Source organism: Palaemon carinicauda, chromosome 1 (genome assembly GCF_036898095.1).
Source record: "Palaemon carinicauda isolate YSFRI2023 chromosome 1, ASM3689809v2, whole genome shotgun sequence".
Classification (NCBI taxonomy): Eukaryota; Metazoa; Arthropoda; class Malacostraca; order Decapoda; family Palaemonidae; genus Palaemon; species Palaemon carinicauda.
The window spans coordinates 282,315,869-282,338,598 of record NC_090725.1 but is presented as its reverse complement, the minus strand read 5'-3'; the positions used below and the strand labels follow the sequence as shown (position 1 = coordinate 282,338,598).

At 35.0% G+C, this 22,730-nt stretch overlaps 1 protein-coding gene across 1 annotated transcript in view; it reads right to left on the bottom strand.

The window, feature by feature from the left end:
- Positions 1 to 22,730, bottom strand: part of LOC137639329 (uncharacterized) — a 524,101-nt gene that overhangs the window by 474,643 nt on the left and 26,728 nt on the right. The window lies entirely within an intron of this gene.

Here is a 22,730-nt window from a genome sequence, read left to right as displayed (position 1 = left end):
ACCTTTTTTTTTTTTTTTTTTTTTTTGGGGGGGGGGGGGTTTCCCCCAGGTCCCTCAGTGTGAGGCACCTCGTATATCCACCAGAGAGTTGCTAATGCATCTTCCGGTGTATTTTGCATCTTCCAGTCTTGGATAGTCTGGGATGCATCTTAGGTATTTATCGAGCTTATTCTTAAACACATCTACGCTCACTCCTGATATGTTTCTTAGATGAGCTGGCAGCACATTAAATAGTCGCTGCATTATCGATGCTGTTGCGTAGTGGATTAATGTCCTGTGCGCCTTTCTTAGTTTACCTGGTATATTTTTTGGCACTATTAATCTACCTCGGCTTGCTCTTTCTGATATTTTTAGCTCCATGATGTTTTCAGTAATTCCTTCCATTTGCTTCCATGCTTGTATTATCATGTAGCGTTCTCTCCTCCTTTCTAGACTGTATAGTTTTAAAAATTGCAGTCTTTCCCAGTAGTCAAGGTCCTTAACTTCTTCTATTCTAGCAGTACAGGACCTTTGTACACTCTCTATTTGCGCAATATCCTTTTGGTAGTGTGGGTACCATATCACATTGCAGTACTCGAGTGTACTACGTACATAAGTTTTGTAAAGCATAATTATGTGTTCAGCTTTTCTGGTTTTAAAGTGTCTGAATAACATTCCCCTTTTTGCTTTACATTTAGCCAACAGTGTTGCTATTTGGTCGTTGCATAACATATTCCTATTTAACATTACACCAAGGTCTTTAATTGCTTCCTTGTTTGTGATTGTCTCATTATTAGGTTCCTTGTATGGATATACCATTCCTTCTCTGTTTCCATAATTTATTGATTCGAATTTATCGGAGTTAAATACCATCCTATTTATCTTCGCCCATTCATATATTTTGTTTAGATCTCTTTGTAGTGGGTTCCTATCTTCATCACAAGTAATTTCTCTACTTATTCTTGTGTCATCGGCGAAACTTCTCACTACGGAGTTTTCAACATCACAGTCTATGTCTGAGATCATAATAATAAATATCAGTACAGCTAATACAGTACCTTGTGGCACGCCAGATATTACCTGGGCTTCATCTGATTTCTCGTCATTTGCAACCACTATCTGTTTTCTGTTTTGCAGGAATTCTTTTACCCATTTTCCTACCTTTCCCACAATATTGTGCTTTCTCATTTTTTTCTCTAGTATATTGTGGTCTACCTTGTCAAAGGCTTTTGCAAAATCTAGATAGATCACATCTGTGTCTTTTTCATTTATCATATTTTTGTATATGTTTTCATAATGTGCTATCAGTTGGGTCAGTGTACTTTTTCCAGGTACAAAACCGTGTTGACCTATATTAAACAAATTATTTTTAACCAAATGGTTCATTATTTTCTTTTTTATTACCCTCTCATACACTTTCATAATATGTGATGTTAGACTAACAGGTCTATAATTGCTTGCCTCTAGTCTTGATCCACTTTTGAAGATAGGGGTTATATAAGCTAATTTATGTTTAACATATATCTCACTCATATCTACACTTTGTCTTAGCAGTATTGCAAGCGGCTTCGCGATAGTGTTTGCAGTTTTTTTTAACAAAATCGCTGGAACTCCATCTGGTCCGGCTGCCGATCCATTTTTAATTTCGTTTATGGCCTTGACAATATCTGCTTCATTAATATCTATATCCGTTAGATATTCAAAATTTTCTTCACTCATTTCTGTTTCATTATTGTCTTTCGCAATTCTTGGCGTAAACTCACTCTTATATTTTTCTGCTAATATGTTGCATATTTCCTTTTTTTCATTCGTTAGCCGTCCTTCAATTCTTAGAGGGCCTATTTCTAATCTCCCTTTATTCATCTTTTTTGCATAGGAGTAAAGTACTTTGGGGTTTCTTTTTATATTTTGAAGTGTCCTTTCTTCTAAGTCCCTTTTTTCATTTTCTTTCGACTGTATAATCTTTTGTTCTGCATTTTCTATCTTACATTTTATTTCCATCATTTTCCACACATTTTTTTCTATTGCAAGATATTTTTCTTCCACTTTCTAATTTTCTGAAATAAGATCCTTCTGTCTCTTGGTATGCACGTCTTTTGTTTATTGTTTTTTTTCGGTACATATTTTTCAACAATTTTCTCCAAAATGTTGTACAGTATGTCCGTATTTACCTGTATATTATCACTTACAAATACATTTTTTCCATTCTTTATTCAGTTCTTCATTTATTTCTGACCATTTTATATTCTTACTGTAAAAATTATATTTTCCATATCCTTCCCAAAGTTTTGTGCTTTTATTAATTCTGCGATCACTTGCTTCGGAATGGACTATCAATTCTATGACATTGTGGTCTGAAATTCCCGTGTTATACACTATTATTTCTTTAACATAATTCACCTCATTCACAAATACTAGATCTAGGACATTTTCCTTTCTTGTTGGAATGTGGTTTATTTGTTGCATATTATGTTCTAATAGCATATCTTGAAGCTTTTCAAATTGCCTCTTATCTTCTGCGCTACTATTACTCTCTTTTTTATATGTATACATACAACCACTTTCTTCTATCCGTTCTTTTCAATCCACGAAAGGAAAGTTAAAATCTCCGGATAGGAGTATATTCCAGTCTTTATGGTTTCTACATATATCATCTATTTTTTCTATTATTATGTCAAACTCCTTAGTATTTGGGGGTCTGTAGACTACAATATTCACTAGTTTTTCAAATTCAAATTCTACTGCAATCAATTCACATTCTGTGTTGCTGTATTTTTCACAGACTTTTCCTTGAATTATGTCTCTTCCATATATTGCGGTTCCCCCTTGATTCCTATTTTTTCTGTCTGATCTATAAGTTTGGAAACTTTATCTGGTCATCACTGCCAGTCTCTTGGGAATACCATGTTTCACTTATATTTAATATATCTATTTTTTCAATTTGGGTTAGTTCTTCTAAGAACTTTATTTTCCTTTTAGAGTTACTCGTGAATAAGTCGAGGAAAGGCAATCAAGAAGACCTAGATGAAATGGGATGAGGTCATGTATTAGCTCCTGTGTCATTCATCTAGAGAAGTTAGCTGTAATCTCTCTCTCTCTCTCTCTCTCTCTCTCTCTCTCTCTCTCTCTCTCTCTCTCTCTCTCTCTGAATATATATATATATATATATATATATATATATATATATATATATGTATATATATATATATATATATATATATATATACACACATAAATATTCATGGTAGTAGGTTGGCCAGGGCACTGGTCACCCATTGAGATACTACCGCTAGTAAGTTATTGGATCCTTTAATTGGACAGACATTACTACACTGGATCCTTCTCTCTCTGGTTACGGCTCCTTTTCGTTTGCCTACACATACACTAAATAGTCTGGCCTATTCTTCCCACATTCTCCTTTGTCCTCATACAATTAACAACACTGAGATTACCAAACAATTCTTCTACGCTCAACGGGTTAACTACTGCACTGTAGTTGTTCATTATTATCAATATTATTATTACTTGCTAAACTACAACCCTAGTTGGAAAAGCAGGATGCTATAAGCCCGAGGGGCCCCAACAGGGATAATAGCCCAGTGAGGAAAGGAAATAAGGAAAAATAAAATATCTTAAGAACAGTAGCAACATTAAAATAAATATTTACTATATAAACTATAAAAATCTCAACAAAACAAGAGGAAGAGAAATTAGATAGAATAGTGTGTCCGAGTGTACCCTCATGAAAGAGAACTCTAACCCAAGACAGTGGAAGACCATGGTACAGAGGCTATGGCACTATCCAAGACTAAAGAACAAACGTTTGATTTTGGAGTGTCCTTCTCCTAGAAGAGCTGTTTACCATAGCTAAATTTAGAATCTCTTCTACCCTTACCAAGCGGAAAATACCCACTGAACAATTACAATACAGTAGTTAACCCCTTGGGTGAAGAAGAACTGTTTGGTAGTCTCAGTGTTGTCAGGTGTATGAGGACAGAGGAGAATCTGTAAAGAATAGTCCAGAATATTCGATGTATGTGTAAGCAAAGGAAAAGTGAACCATAACCAGACAGAAGGATCCAATGTAGTACTGTCTGGCCAGTCAAAGGACCCCATAACTGTCTAGCGGTAGTATCTCAATGGGTGGCTGGTGCCCTGGCCAACCTCCTACCTAGAGGCTACTTTCCTCTTGCTAAGGGTAGACGAGACCCTTAAGCTTTTGTAAGCAGCTTATCTAAGAGAAGGACACTACAAAATCAAACCATTGTTCTCTAGTACTGGATAGTGCCATAGCCTCTGTACCAGTCTTCCACTTTCTTTGGGTAGAGTTCTCTTACTTGAGGGTACACTCGGGGACACTTTTCTATCCTATTTCTCTTCCTCTTGTTTTTTTTTTTTTTGACGTTTTTATAGTTTATAAATCAAAGATTTACATTAATGTTGTTACTGTTCTTAAAATGTCTATTTTGTTCATTACTTTTCTTGTATTTTTCTTATTTCCTTAATTCCTTTTCACCCTGGGGTATCTTCCTTGTTGGAGGCCTTGGGCTTATAGCATCCTGCTTTTCCAAATAGGGTTGTAATTTAGGAAGTAGCAGTAATAATAACAATAATAATGATAATAATAATAATAATAATAATAACAATAATAATAATATATACATGTATATAAATACATGTGTATTAAATATACATATATACACACACACACATACTGTATATATATGTATATATAATATAGATATATATATATATATATATATATATATATATATATAGAGAGAGAGAGAGAGAGAGAGAGAGAGAGAGAGAGAGAGAGAGAGAGAGAGATATATATATATATATATATATATATATATATATATATACATACATAAAACATTTGTTCATTGTAACATTCTTTTTCAGATATGGTGTGAAGTTCGGAACTAATAGACACCCCTTTTTATCATTTGGATGAAACAACATCCTCTTTGTAATTTTTTTTTTTTTAGTTGTACATCGTTTGATTGAAGTAATGAAGGAAGATCTAGCATACCCCTATACTACTGCCGTTGTGGTGATATATACAGTTCACATGTTAACCAACTTATAACTTCAACCGAGAGTAGATTATATATCATACATATACATATATATATATATATATATATATATATATATATATATATATATATATATATATATAGTATACACATATATTATCAATAGCCAAGTTATAACCATATTTGGAAAACTAGGATGCTAAAAGCATAAGGACTTCAATGGAGAAAATAGCCCAGTGAGGAAAGGAAATTTGAAAATAAATAACTATATGAAAAGTAATGAGTAAAGAATATAAACTATCTCAAGATCAGTAACAACGTTAAAATAGATCAGGCTTATATAAACTATGAAGAGAGACTTATGCTAGCCTGTTCAACATAAAGAAAAAAAAAATTCCCTGAAAGTTTGAACTACTGAGGTTCCATCAATTCAACTGCCTGCTCAGGAACACCATTCCACAATTTCCTCACAGATGGAATAAAACTTCTAGAAGTGCGTGTAGTGTTTTACCCTATGATGGAGAAGGCAAGACTTAGAAATCCACCACATACCTAGTTCTACGTACAAAATAGTACAGTCTGGATTTTATCTAAATACAAATGATAATCAGACTTATGAAAAATCGTTTACAAACATGTACAAAGAACTAACTAAACGATGGTGCCAGAGATTAATATCCAGGTCAGGAATAACAAATTGGATAGGCTGCAAGTTGTCGTTCAACAAATTAAGATGAGTATCAGCAGCTAAAGACTAGACAGGATAGATTGATCACTGAAAATCTTAAAAGACTTTCTCAATCAATCGATATTTTGTACCATTAGAGAAGAAACAGACATGATGTATCTATCAAAATTACATTTGCATTCAAGAATCACACCTAAAATTCTAAATGAGTTATATATAGTTAAAGAAACAGTATCAATACGAAAATCTTAACATTGAGGAACCACTGTCTTCAACCTACTTACACTCATACTTTTGAGTTTTGCTAGGGTACAACTTCATGCCCCAAGATTTGTATCATGCACTAATTTTAGCTAGATCTCTATTAAGGGATTCACTAACCCCAGATCTACATTCAGGAGATGGAATAGAGGTAGAGTGGCATCATATGCAACGAGCTTGTTTTCTAGGTCAAACTACATATCATGTATACATAGTATGAAACAAAATGGGAAAAGAACACTACCCTATATTTACTATGGTGTACAGCAACAACTACATTGTGTAATTTAATACTCAAAAATTCTACAATAATGTTACAAAATACCCACTTACTCCCAACTGTTTGAGTTTGAAAACAAGGGCCTCATGATTAACAGGTCAAAGGCAGCACTAAAATCTCACTCACACACAGACACACATAAATATATATATATATATATATATATATATATATATATATATATATATATATATATATATATATATGTATATATATATATATATATATATATATATATATATATATATAATATATACATATCATTATAGAAATTTGCAAGTTATGCATTTGAGAGGGAGTAAAAGACTTTCTTTTTATAACATTAACAGCTCTACCTCAAAGTAAATACCCCAGAATAAAATAACTTACAATTGAATACAAATATTTAGTGCAGGGAAATTACCATTATCATTCAACAACTACCTTCATATAAGAGAGAGAGAGAGAGAGAGAGAGAGAGAGAGAGAGAGAGAGAGAGAGAGAGAGAGAGAGAGAAATGGGGATTTTACGACGTTCCCTAAGGGGACTGACCGGTGACAACCACAAATGCTTACATGGAACAATGAACTCGTTATTCGAACTCCTTCAAGCGTCGTAAAAACGATTACACGAGCCAAATAACTGAAAATTAAATTCAATGTTCAAAGATTTTAGCTATAACTGTAATCTCTAATTTCCAGTGCGTTTGATATTGTTTTCTCTCCTTACAGTTTTGAAGAAGATTGAATTCTCCGCTTTTTTTTTGGAATAATTTATAAACAAGATATTTTTGTTTTGATCTCAACTATATCACGATATAGATTATCCCATAAATTTACTGCCCCATGAAATTTCGTTATTCCTTATTATTTTTTCTTTAATTTGTAGGATGTAGAGATCTACTGTATATTGGTGGGGAATATTCTACGATCATATCAATTATTGACATCCATAATAACCGGTTATATCTTTAAAACAGGAATCATTTAGTTCGGTACACAGCTTCAATTATAAATCAACCAGCGCATAGCTGAAATTAAATCATACTTGTGACCGGCTCCTGTCTCTTTCCTGATGAGCCAGATCCAACGATTTCAAGTAATTCTCTTTTTCAATAAAAATTAATGACAAGCCAGATCAATTTTTTTAAAAGTCCGAGCTGATGTATAAAGTGTACTGGAAATTTTTATATGACGACTAAATCCATACAAGGAAAAGTGCTGACAATGGATCTCCTGGTTGCAAACATTCTCTCTCTCTCTCTCTCTCTCTCTCTCTCTCTCTCTCTCTCTCTCTCTCTCTCTCTCTCTCTCTCTCTCTCTCTCTCTCTCTCTCTCTAATTAACCAATATCCATCATAAGATTTAGCGTAATCGCTTATTAGACATCTTGTCTTTGCCGATGTAAAATACATTCAAGCTAAATTCAAACTAAATTTGCTCAATGCTTTCAATAATTGTTAATAACGATCATGCATTTCCTTTACATATAATTTTTCATATCCACTTCACATTTTTGTCTTTTAGAACGGTTGTTAATCTTTTTACTAAACATACCTAGTTATGTTAATAATGTTCTTTTATTAACCGTTCTTATTCTAGACAGAAATAATTTTATTTCGATTTCTCAATCAGTTCTTTGTTGGTTTAAGTCGGATATATTTTCCTCACCATTTACTGGTTTATGCATATTTTCCTGGCCATTATTTGGCAATTTTCTAGATATTACAAAAGACAGGGAATTATATAAAGCAAAACATACGAATACAGTATGTCAAAGCCATGTAGTTCGTCTAGCAGTATCCAGGGATTAGAAATAACTCTTGGAAGAACAATGTCGCAAATAGGTATCGAGAGAGAGAGAGAGAGAGAGAGAGAGAGAGAGAGAGAGAGAGAGAGAGAGAGAGAGAGAGAGAGAGAGAGAGAGGTTAAGCTACTCCTTGCAGAAATACAGGAAATTAATACGATGTACTAAACATTAGATAGCGTTTCCTGATCATTCTAATGTTCTCCATGAAAAAAAATATCCATTAGGTTTCGCAAATATTTTTTTCTTTATATCCATCACTAATGTTAATTCCTTTCATAATTTCATTGATTACCAATTTTCGGTCCTCTTGTCATTCCGCTGAATAAGTAAAAAAAAAAAAAAAATATATTCCAACTTGTTCATTAGGATACTTACTGTAGATTTGCAAATATTCTTATATCTTAGCATTAGAGCACAGCTTTCTTATATGAATAAATTCTTTTCTTGTTTTCGATTTATTAAAAATCTACTTTTGCCAGGGTCATTTCAAGGTATATCTAATTCATTAAACAAATAAGCATTTAAGGTCAGCGTTTGTCTAAGATATAAAATTGCAAAGGAATTATGAGTTACAGAAGGTAAACAATACATAATGATACCACTGTATAATTACAAACACAAACACACATTACATACATATATATATATATATATATATACACACACATATATATATATATATATATATATATATATATATATATATATATATATGTGTGTGTATATATATATATATATATATATATATATATATATATATATATATATATATATGTGTGTGTGTGTGTGTATATATAAATATATATGATAAATTTTGCACATTTAAACGTGTTTTTAATATTTCAAATAATCCATATATATATTAATAAATTAGTCTGGATTCTCTTAACGACCTCGGGATAAGAGGCCCAGGCGAAATCACTCAAAGTCTATAGTATCTGACCGGACGGGTTTTTTTAACCCTGGTCCAGGATACTTGTATGACATAAACCATACCACTTAGCCACGAAGAAAGATAAAAGTCAATGACAATTCTTTTGTACATATACCTGTCGAATTCAGGTTTCTTGTACTTAGAATTGAAACCCGGGCGGTCAGATAATATAGTCTTTGAGTGATTTCACGTGGGGCTCTGATCCCGAGGTCGTTAAGAGAATCCAAACTTTAATGCATTGATATATATGGCTTATTTGAAATATGAAAAACACGTTTAAATGTGCAAAATTAATCATTAATCGAATGCCAAGTCACAAACCTACCAATTAGCTACAATGGTGAAAATGGGTTGAATTAAATTCTAAGTACAAAAAAACCTGAATTCGACAGGTATATGTAGAGAAGAATACTCATTGACTTTTATCTTTCTTCGTGGCTAAATGGTATGGTCAATGTCATACTAGTATCCTGGACCAGGGTTCGAAACCCAGCGGCCCGTCAGATACTATAGTCTTTGAATGATTTTGCCTGGGGCTCTGATCCCGAGGTCGTTAAGACAATCCCGACTTTAACGTATTAATATATATGGCTTATTGGAAATATGAAAAACACGTCTAAATGAGCAAAATTTATCATTAATCGAATGCCAAGTCACTAACCTATCAATTAGCTACGATGGTGAAGATGGGTTGATTTCAATTCTAAGTACAAAAAACCTGAATTCGACAGGTATATGTACAGAATAATTCATTGACTTTTATCTTTCTTCGTGGCTAAGTGGTATGGTCAATGTCCTACAAGTATCCCGGACCAGGGTTCGAAACCCGGCCGGTCAGATACTATAGTCTTTGAGTGATTTCGCCCGGGGCTCTGATCCCGAGGTCGTTAAGAGAATCCAGACTTTAATATATTAATATATATGACTTATCTGAAATATACATACATACACACACACACACACACATATATATATATATATATATATATATATATACACACACACACGAACACACTAGCACTACACATACATATACAAACATACACACACACTATACATATATATATATATATATATATATATATATATATATATATATATATATATATATATATACAGTATATACATGTGTGTATGTAGTTATGCATGTATATGATTATAATGTATATGTTATTACACTGGCGCTATATTTATATCAATAAACATTTCATAGGAAACTAATAATTCTGAAAATGACGCCCAGCTTTTTTGCTTTCCTATAATATAGTTTATGTGAGCTAATATAGGTTTTCCATCTGGTTGCGTTTATGTCGACCCTATTGGTTCAAATCCCTCAAACATTTTGTTGAGCGTGAACAATTTTGCTCACTGGAGCTGAGATTTCCAATATCATTTCTATCATTATTATGATCTCCGTCATAATTATTATGATTATTACTATTATCATTATGCTATCATTATTTTGAAGTTATCATTATCCTCATCATATCATCAGGGGTGTGGTTTATTCATTTGCAATTATTTTATTTGTATTAATGCCAACAAAATTAATAGAATTTATTATTATTTCAAGTTCTATAGCTTCAACAAAATATATAATTCATAATATAAAAGCACTAAAATCAGTTAAAATAATTAAAGAAAAATAGGGTAAGACATAATTAAGTGAACATGACGATTTTCCTCGAACGTTATTTTCATTTACCTTTTTATAGAAAACATATAACTAAATATTCCGTAGTAGAGATTATTTAATTCCTATGTTGACTTAATTTTCCTTGCATTCATTATATCGGGAAAATTAAAACTAGGAACGATGTGCATCCATCAAAATATGATGTTTACATCATACGCGTATTTCTTTTATGGAGAAGGTCGAGCAAATAAAAGAAAAAAAAAAGAAAACAAAAGTAAAACCTGATCTCTCAGCAAATCTCAAAAGATGGTTACTGGACTCATTTTCTTTAACCCAGCAGACGAAAGTAAACATTTATGTTGGGCTGGTGGCCTGTAATGCCGAAATTAATCAACGGACCTACGAAATGTGAACCAAGCATGGCGACACTCTACCATAGCATATTACATGGAATTGGTAAAAAAAGAGAAAAAAAAAAAAAAAAACAAAAAACTCAAGGTATGATTGGTAGTTGGTCTAAAACAATGGAAGTATCTATTTAACAAAGTGAAACCCGATCAATCTCTTTCACGACATGCAACTTATTCCAAATCTCATGTGTCGTTGTTATTGCAAATTCCCTTTCGTGAAACATGACCGGTTTGTCCCTTTTCTTCAGTTGCACTAAAAATCGGTATATTGAGTCTTTGATGAAGATATTTGAAGTCCTGTCATTCCCGAGGCAATATTCCTATTCTTTTATTTAGCATATTTTTTTTTTTTTAGTTTTGCCCTCCCATGTGGTCTTCAACAGCTGGCGTTAATCTTGAATAGTTGGAAAAAAAATTTGAGGTATATTTTTTCCAGGATTGATTGATTTGAAGTTTTCTGGCATCTTGACATCGAAGGTCATTGACGCCGATTTTTTCCCGGATCTCGATTATAATCTCTGATACCATCATTTAATTAGCCACAATGTGTATCCTGTGTAAAATCTTTCATTCGCACCAATTACTCTTCCTAGAATGAACATTCCACCACGCAGTCTATGATATACAATTAATGCAAATAATATTGTCTTTCTTATGTGAGGCTCAATTCTAAGAGTATTATTCCTGCTGACAAATTTGGGGAATAATCTTATAAATGTAATTGAATTGATGGAATTTCACAAACTCAAACTTAGTACAAATGCCTTTTGTTTAGCTAACATGAGTTTTGGTGTCATATTCTATCTGATTTCTATTCTTATTCAATCACTTATTGGTTATACTTTATTTCATCTTTGCCTTACACTTTCCTTTCATAGTTTCTGCTTTCCTGCTCAATGCCTTTCTCTGTACTGGTCTGCTTTCCCTGTTGAAGCCTTTTAGTCGGCAGTATTCTGTATTTCCAACTAAATTAAAATTGGGCTTGTGAATGAGAGATATAATCATCTCCCTACGTGGGTGATATATATTGAAGTTTCAGGAATACAAAATAGTAAATTGAGAATTCCTTTGGAACATTTTCTTCTAAAAATACACTAAACGATTTGTTCAACCACTCAATACAATGTTCACCACCATACTGCAGCATTTCTCTTGTAATGCCATCAATATCTGGTAGCTTTCCATGTTTCAGCTTCTCAATTAACTGATTACGCCCTAAACAGTAACTTTCCTGAATATTCTGTTTTCCGCAAACCTCTTTTATTGTTGCACCATTCTGGTCCACTTATCTTCTGTTATCTTCAATACACAGCCTCGTGGGTTATTCTCTCCACCGACTATGAACTGCCCACATCTCTCAACTGATTCTCTCATTAAGAAATAATTTTGAACTTAGCCAGTGACGATAGTATCAGAATAGCATTTCTCCTGGCCTGACAGGTTTCGAGTTTAGCGTACCTTGAAACGAGGCAGCCAGCGTCTCTGGACATCAGTGTTCTAGCTGTATTCATTCAATCGTCATTCTGTCCATTATCTGCGATAAGCATGGTTATCATCCTGTCTCATATTTGAAGAACCGTGTCCCACATATGCCTGGGGTGATCTTAACCGACAGGCTGGCCAACCTTTCTTTCTATATTTATTTCACTGTAAAACTTCTTATATATATGTATATATATATACATATATATATACTGTATATATATATATATATATATATATATATATATATATATATATATAATATATATATATATATACATATATATATATATATATATATATATATATATATGTGTGTGTGTGTGTGTGTGTGTGTGTGTGTGTGTGTGTACAAAAGTCACAGTCACTGTTTAATATTGCTAAATGCTTATTTAATCCTAATTGGAAAGGCAAGTGAATAAATGAAAATGCTTTTACCACTGATTCTGCAGCTTTTAATTTAATTTTCCTTCCACGAAGCTATTACATTAATTCCCTTTAGTTTAATTTACTACGTTGTTCACTTCGTTTGTTGCTTTTATTTTCAAACTACCTTTAGAAATTCCGCAGTTTACTTCTGCTGGCAGAAAACTTGCATCTGGTCTTTACTGCCTAATACGAGCATTTTGGAACCAAATGCTCTCCTTCATATTATGGAAAAACAGAGAATATTGACGCAAGCCTAAACAACTTTAATAATGTTTTTATATTACATACTCAGTGATATACGATGTTTGCTATTCCCGACATTGTAACGTTTAAGTAACCTCTTTTGTTTTCATGCGGTTTTCTTCATAGCAATTATCTTTCGAGTAATATAAATGATATTCTTAACAACTCTTACTATTTCTCTTGGGCATGTTACTAAGCCTTACCTGGGTAAATGGATTCACACCAAATTCTATTTTGGTTTAGTTTGTGGCAAGGGTATACTTTAGTCGTGTTCACTATGTAATCTTACCAGATTTTTGTGGGAAGTAAAAAAAACTATACATTTCTGGAAACTTTATTGCATAACCAATCAGAAAAAAATAATATTTCCCTTTGCCCTGATACATATAAGGGTACCATATTGGATTTTACACAATAGTTGTCATAAAAAAAGGTTTACATAAATAACTCATCTTCTAAATAACCAGAAATATGATTTTGACAGATAAACCATCACTTCCAGGGACAAAGAATCCAATAATAATAAATTAAATAAGATAGATTCAACCTTAATCTTATTCAAAAGAAATATTCCGTTTTATCTAATGTTTTATATTTAGATCAGAAATGACCGTTCCATTAAGAATCAACATGTTCCCTTGACAAGAAGTTTAATCTCTTAGGCAACCTAAATTCTTTACATATCATCATTATTATCGTCATCATCAGTTTCATGTGTATCTATGTATCCTCATCATTCTGCCACAAACTTCCACCTTGGCAAAGATTGGTGTACGATAAGTTCTTTGTTCTGCAAGAATACCTGGAAAAAGAAGCCTGCTTTGCATTGGCAGCTAACCATCTCAGTGATAGCCTTTGGAGCTAGAGGGGCATCTGCTTGGTCTCCTTGTAGTAGCCATTCTGCAATGGATCCAACTGAGGGTCCTGCAGAGCAATATCCCCATACTCAGTCATGTTACTTTAGAGCTAAAAAAGTAGAAGGTAGCTTGCCACTTTCATATGCTTACAGAAGAGATGCTATCACAGTTCGAAAATGGTCTTGGCGTATAGTCTTTGTGGGAGTAAGCAGCAGAGATGAAGTTAGCCAGAGTGGCCAACATAATTTTGGTCACTTCTGCCTCTATTGTAATCACCTGCAGGAAAATGACTATGGTCCGCTTCACATGAGCAGTTTGAAACCATGTGGCTGCGACATTGCGGTTTTGAAATCAACATAGCTCAATGAGGCCCTTCACACGCTGTGGGAGATAACCGTGCGGCGGAATAACCGGCCGGTAGTGATTTCCAAACCGCATGCACTGCTAAACCGTGCGACTAGAAAACTTAAGAAGTTTATGACTCCCTTCAGATGACAGGACAGGATTTCCCCTCTGCCGTAGCAATGGTTCAGCTGTTGCAGAGGGTAGTTGGCGTTCGTCTTCTGCTGCTGTTTTTCGGCAATTAATATGAATTATTATTATTATTATCATTATCATTATTATTATTATTATTATCATTATCATTATTATCATTATTATTATAATTATTATTGTTGTTATGATTATTATCATTATTATTGGGTGGATACACTATTCAGGTAGTTGCTTCTTTTTAACATCCTGTTTATTATATGCACAAAGACCACTTTCTTCTTCACGTCCTCCATCTCAAGCAAACACCGACGGGCTAGTATTTTGTTCCCCGGTGCAGACAAACCGCACAGGAAACAACTGCTTGTGTGAAGCGAGCCTATATCTCTATCTAGCTTCAACTAGACTTGCAGCTGGATTTTTACCTATACGAGAGAATCGTAGTGTTGCAAGGATCATTGAAGGCATGGAAGGATGATAAAGCCCTTGCTCTTTCTGCCCTATGACTCTTTTATATTAACTCTATACCCATAAACATAGGGGCCATGGAAATGGACGTGTTCTTCGATATGAGGCCGTAGTATGCTATGACTAATACTCGCATATCAATGTCTGGGGAGAAGAAAACCATCTTTGCATCCGATGAGTTTCACTCTGTTGTCAGGACAGCCTGGGGGATCAACAGTGTATCAGTTTCCTTATGATTGCTGTCCTGGATCAGCAAGTCTTCGTTACTCCTAGTTTGCCATGAAGAAGAGGTGATGGCCAGACTGTGTGCTGTAATGCTGTACTCTAGTCTTTGTAGCAAGATATTTGGTCAGGTCATGTTTTGTCTTGTTAGCCTGGTCATAGGGATGTGTTTTATGTTTGTGTCATCTCTGCCCTGATTCTGGATTGGCGCTCTTCCTTGCTTATTTTCCTGGCAGCCCTCTTCAGGATGTAAAAAGGATATTTGATTGGGTTCCGGAAGACAAGAGACAACAGGGAAGACCAAAAACTAGGTGCAAAAATAACATTAGTAATTTGTTAGCAATATGCAACACAAATTTCAATGGGGCTGTGAGAATCTGTCAGGATCGCACAGAACAAAGAGGAATGGTCAAGAATCTCTCAACCGACAGACTAATATAGTCTAACAAGCATCTGGGTGAGCAGGTGACCAGCCCTCTTCAAAGAATCATCCCTGTATGTGTCAAATACAAGGACGATTTCATCATAGTCTCACATGAATGATATCAGCCTGTCGTTAAATCATTCAATGAGATCTCTAACTGTCAATATGTTTCATGATTACTTGACCCCTCTTCTGCAGAAGAACCATCCCTCTACCAGGGCTATCTTGCAACTTGGAGCATCTGGGTGTAGCATCTAGTCAATCTTTTGGCTGGTGGTAATTCAGCGGAGTTTCTACTGTTGCCAGCTCGCTGAGGAGGTGGATCAACTTTGATTTGTCAAAGCATGCCAGGATTGTATTATCTGGAGTAAAAAGGTTTCTTGGTGCCATAGTGAATTTGTAGTTCTCAATGACTAATTTCAGTTGATCTCTCTGCTAGACCTGGCCAGTACAATCAGTCTGCCATACAAGGCCTTGATCTCCTTTAGATCCACAGTCTTGTCTTGGATTTTTACTGTGGTGTGTTTTTCTTGATTTGTACATCTTGTATCTTCTTCTCCCTCTTTACTGGTGCCCATATGCTAACAACTTCATTGATTCATTCTGAAACGCGGTCTTTATACAGCTTTTGACCAGTCACATTTGCATTTAAGATCTTTAGTACATGCGCACCAGGGTTGTAGGCATGAGTGATCACATTGTGCAGCTTGTCACCTTCATGAGGAAATAAGTTTCCATGTTTTAGTAAGGCTGCCTTGACCTTTTTGTTAAACTTAAGCTCCTTGACAGTCCTTGGTTAAAGTTTATGATGCTTTGGTTATATCAGGTTTCAATTCAAACTGATTCTTGTGCTATTTTACAACACGGCAGAGTTCTGTTGTGACCATGACAAACCTCTGTATACCATAGGCATAGTTCGAAATGCCAAAGCGTCCAAAATGATAAATGAATTTTCACCATCTTGTTCCGATGCTCACATGCATGGTCCGCCCTGATGGATACACAGGAATGCCATTCTTCATGACTGGAATGTTACCTGCTTGAAGCTCTTTTGAGGTTAGAGAGTAATTGGTCATCAGATCTTACATGTTTGTGATGTTTCTGGGCCAGATTTGCTTGTTAATTATCTAATGCAAACGTAAAGAAGAGCTTGCTCAGCTGTTCTACGGCTTAGAGGTGGCGCTCCAGGTTAAAATTACAGGTTGCAGTGACAAAGAACATGATTCTTTCCACTAGATATAGTAATTCATCCTTACCTTGAACATTACATTCTTGGACCTCTGTTTCTCCCATTCATGGATAACTGTGATGTCATCATCAGTGGCCAAGGCCTCAAGCAGGGTCGTGTTTACTTGTTTCACACACTAGGCTTTTGAGTGCTTGCTCCTCTCCAAAAAGGCAGCTTCATCACCCTCACTTGCCTTCACGCACACCTTTTTCAGTTATGGATGGTTCTTGAAGAACTCCTCCAGTGCCATTTCATAGAGAGCTTCATAAGAATAGGTGTGGGTACGAAGAGCATATGTGTAATGCATTCAGGATGTGCTTTGTAGATGCAGGCACATTGAAATCAGTTTCGTATCCAAAGGAGATGTATGGGGGTTCAAGAATAGTGTTAAAGAGTCTGATGTTGATGGGTCTGATTCCTCCATTTCAGTGCTTCCTCTTTTCTTTACACGTTTCTTGGCCGTGTAGCGGTTAGTAGGTTATGCATGTGCATGAGAGTCTTGGGCTCATTGGAATTGGTCTTTGTTAGCTGCATTTACAAAGCAACTACAATAGTAGACTGCTTGATTTGTAAAGTGTATTCTTTGTACAGCGTTGTAGTTATCATCAGACCTCAGCACATCATGTATACTGGTCCTCTCTCCTACAATTAGCTGAAGAGCATTAGGCTTTCAAATGGAAAAAAATATACAGAAAGATAACTTCAGGAATGGTTCTTGAATGTCTACATTGAATATCTGAAGATTCCCTATCTTTACCCTTGTAGGCATTTTCAAAATTCAAGATGGCGTCTGACCACCATCCAACCCTTCTCAGGAAAACCCAAAATCTTAAAAATTGTTTGATTTGGGCTTGTATCACCTCTAAAATGATTATTTTTGGGATGGGAAATCCCTTTGAAGAGTTATCTATTTTATAAAAATCTTTATTTCTAAGTACTTGATAAAATTCAAGATGGATGCTGTGGAAAAAGATCAATAAACGGGTAAAATCGGCAAAATTTCTGAATTTGGATCAAATGATACAACAAAAGTAAAAAAATTATTTGGTGCAATTATATAAAAATTTAATTGTGCTAAACTTATAGGTTCGTTTTTGTTTGGTGCCAGTAATACATTGGAACACATGATAGGTGAAAAGCATATGCCCAGGCCTTAGCCGCAACAGCCTTGGTCAAATTAATCATAGAGCAGAAACCTGGATGCCTAACAGGAGTTAGCAAAGAGCGGATCCAGTCCCTTCACGCCTATCTTATGGAAGGTACCTGGACAGGGGGAGAAATAATGAATAATCACACTGCTGAGCAAATCACCAATATCCTCAATGACCTACACCGGGACCTGGCTGCAAAGAGCAGATCTGGCAAATTGTGGATCAATTACCTAATCCAGACACATATAATACCCCTATTCATCTTCGCAGAGAGCACTGGTAACTTTCATCTACATCTCTACTGTGTGGAAAACAAAATCATCCTTGTTTTCAACACTTCCAGTCACTTCCCTTATGCCAAGTCCTCTCAGCGTTATCTGGACACTATGGGGAAACTGTCAAACATTATGTCCGAGGATCAGTACAAGGCTACTTCACAATAAGATCTCACTGTATCTGGAGTGGAATATTCACGGACTAGACAATATAATAAAGGCTAGTGCAAACTCTCAAAGCCCCAGGAGGTGTAGCTCATGGCAGGGGGATAACAGACAGCACACAGACCAGATAGTTGATACCATACAACGGTGCATACCAATCTGTAATTCCCTAGAAGACATCTTTAATGTACATATCAAAATCTCATACCAGTATCGTGATATCCGAGCAGCAACTGAAACTAAAGATGGTGATGATGTCACCACAGTTTACAACTGGCTTTCTCAACATTCCCCACTCTAATATAAACATGTTAATGGACTTGTTGATGTGGCCAATGGTATTGTTGCTAATTCTTCCACCAATGAAGATGAAGCAAAAGAGCTTGACAAACATTGCAGAATCGCTTACTGGCATGGTATTCAGCAACGTGAAATTGAAACGTACAGACGAAGTCATCTCTATTAAAGCTGCTCGTGCTAAGATTACAGTGAGGGCTCAAGAGGTGGAGTACTCTTTGGATCTGCTGTTCTACAGGGTGACATGTGTAATAACATCCCCCATGGAAATGAAGCTCTATCTAAGATACGAATTTGCAAGGAAGGCTCCCTCACTCTTTGAAAATGGCCTCATAAGAAAAAGTACCAAGAGTGTCCTGGGTGCCCTTATCAAAAAATATGTTGCTATTGAGAATCACAACAGTAGTCCCCAAGAACTATATGTGGTTGATGGTGGAAAGTTCCTAAAGAGTGGTCCCTGGTGTGAAAGTGGTACCAACGATGATGTCTGTGATGAGTATGTCAGTTATGCAAATAAACGTTATAATCCGCATTCTCACTTCTGATGGATGGCTACGAAGATCCAAACTCCAAAAAGAAAGCCGAGAAAGACGAATCAAGGGCAATGTAGCTAGAGATATTGTCTTCACTGGTCAAACTGAGCTATACGATTTCAGCAAAACCAAGTTCCTGAACAATCAAAAGAACGAACAGAATATTGTGAATCTTCTCTTTGCTCGCCTGAGAAGGGAAGGCTATGAAGTGACTGTGTGTAGGGATGTAGATTATGACGTAGCCGAAGCTGCCTTGAATTTGGCAGAATTAAGTGATAATCCTGTAATTCTTAATACTTCTGATATCTATATACTTATCATGTTTGTGGCTGATAATCGAACAACTGACTATCTCATTATGCAATCAACAGTCCTATATAAATTAACTGAAATCAAATCAAAACTCAAGACGAATGTTAAAGACAATATCTTTGTGATCCATGCTGTATCTGGGTGTAACGGAACATCTGCTCTCTACTAAAGATGAAAGTCAGCTGAATTCAAAGCAGTGGGCAATGAAAAGGACATGTCTCGTCTTAATGTGTTGAATGCTATGAATTCAACCCAGGAAGAGATAAAAATGGCTGGTGAACGGATCCTGCTAATGATATTTTCTGTATTTGCCACCGTTGATTCATTAGATGATCTACGTTATTTAAGGTACAAAACAGTCTCAAAGAACGGCTTTGGGACAGACTTCGACTTAAAATCTCTCCATCCCACCTCGAACTCAGCTAAGTACCATAGCCACAGAACTTATTATTTAAGTACCATAGCCACAGAACTTATTATTAAGTCCATAAGTGGCTTGGCAACAATAACATTATCCCCAAAGACTGGGGCTGGATCAGAGAGACCCAAAGTGGCTACCTGGTACTAATAGTTAAGGAGCAGGCTACAGCTCCTGACAAAGAGCTCAGGATGAAAAGCTGTGGTTGTAAGGAGGGCTGCAATTAGAGATATAAGTGTAGAAAACCAAGGTTGATGTGTACTATTCTGTGCTCTAAATGCAAAAGTACAGATTGCTTTAACTGTGATACAGTTCAGAGTGATGAATAGTTTTGTTAGGATTATAAGGTGAAAATGTAAAATCACTTAAATGTATGAGTGTTTGTTGTTTAAAAGATTGTATATCATAATTATATTTGAATCTTTGACAGTGTAGGTTTATTAGTAGGCCTACAAACACCATCTTTACGCATCATTTTGTAACTAAATAGATGCACAAGATGCCTTTCACTTAACAATGACTATATTCAAAACAAAAACAAACTTAAATGTCAGCACAAATGCATTTTAATATAATTTACACCATATAATGTTTTAATTGTTGTCATATTATTTTATCTAAATTCAGAAATTTGGTGGATTTCAGCCGTTTATTGGTCTTTTTCCACAGCAGCCATCTTGAACTTTGTCAAGTACTTAAATTAAGGATTTATATCAAATAAATAACCCAAAAATTGAATTTTGCATCTTAAAAATAATCACTTTAGAGGTGATACAAGCCCAAATCAGACAAATTTTTAAGATTTCAGGTTTTCCGGAGGAGGGTCAGATGGTGGTCGGACGCCATCTTGAATTTTGAAAATGCTAGGGAATCTTCAGATATTCAATCTAGACATATTCAAGCAACATCCTGAAGTTTTCAGCTTTCTGTAAATTTTTTTTCCATTTCCACTATGGTATATTTTCTAATGCTCTTGGCCTATATGTCCAGCACACGCTGGTGGGGCAGTCTATACAGGAATGTTGCATCAACTCTTCTTTTTCAACATGAGACTGGCACAGCATACACTGCTTACACCAAAAACTTACATGTAAGGTAGAATAAACTGTCCAACATCCATGATAAAGGGCTACTTCAATAATCAGAACCTTATGGGTGGTGCATTGTAGGGCCTAATGACTATTTTTTTATTTGAAATTAGTATTTGCAAGCAATGCTTTAATAAACGTCTCAACACATCTGGATTCCTTATCCTTAAAATGGTAGTTTACTTGTCATAATAAAAGCTATAGGTTATTTAGAATCTCAGATATTGACGAAATTATTTTTCACGGCAACCATTTTGTAAAATCCAGGATGGGTGTCATATAGGACTTGGGGCAAGTGGACATATTGTTTCTTTGTGATTGCTAAAACTGTAAGATTTTCAAATATGTATAGTTTTCTACTCTCCACAAAAAAAGAAATCCAACAAAATAAAAAATCCCAACATTGTGTACCTCACTATTAAGCCTTTTTGGTTCAGCAATTATTAGGAATGAATTTATTTTCCTACCTCTTGATATTTTTCTATGGAATATCAATATCAGTTGCTTATAAGCAAGTAAGTCCTATAGGCTACTAGCCGAGGCCATGGTATACATCCTAGTCAAAGATTAGAAAAGTCGCTAGATTTCCCATTAAAATTATTGATATGCAAGTCTAAAATATCTCCTTTGAAAGTTATTTTCTTCATCTTCCTCCACCTTACACCCAATATTTCTCACTTTTGTTCAAGTAAGTAAATTTAGATAGTCTTGGTGTTGCATTTCAAGCCCCACCCCCACAAAAAAAAAATAAAATAAAATAAAAAAATAAACCTACGTAGTTGAAGTTACCGCGTGCCCAAGAAAGGATTAGTGGTCTTATTGGTTAAGCATATAGAGTTTCCTAGCCTCCGGGACTCTCTCTCTCTCTCTCTCTCTCTCTCTCTCTCTCTCTCTCTCTCTCTCTCTCTCTCTCTCTCTCTCTCTCTCTCTCAACATAGTTTAAATGGAACGAGAACTTAAGTTATCCAAGCTTGGCATACTGGAAAGAGAAGCAGAGAATTCTAATAACACGCGAAATGTCTAACCAAGACAGTAATACTGAAAACTCTGAATCTTGATGACGACCATTGCGCTTAAAAAATTAATCATTAGACTTCATATCCAACGAATTTATCACCTTTAATGGTTTTCACGAAACTGAGAAGAATTTAGATTAGACATTTTATGCTCCAGGTGCATGTGAATGAGACTAGTCGCTCAGCCGTTCTAAGAGCGTGATTCTCTCTCTCTCTCTCTCTCTCTCTCTCTCTCTCTCTCTCTCTCTCTCTCTCTCTCTCTCTCTCTCTCTCTCTCTCTCTCTCTCTTATAAAAGTATCTACCATGCAAGTTTTACGTTAATCTCGGTAAGTGGGATAATGGCAATCTTCCTGCCCTAACCGTTTGTATTTACATGATTTTCGTTTGTTTTATTCTTATTTGTCTTGTATTTCAGCGGATATGGCATATCCACTATATATATATATATATATATATATATATATATATATATATATATATATATATATATATATATATATATATATATATATATATATATATATATATATATATACATATATATATATTTATATATATATACACCTTCTGCAGCCGCTTCTAGTCCAATACAGGACAAAGCCCTCAAAC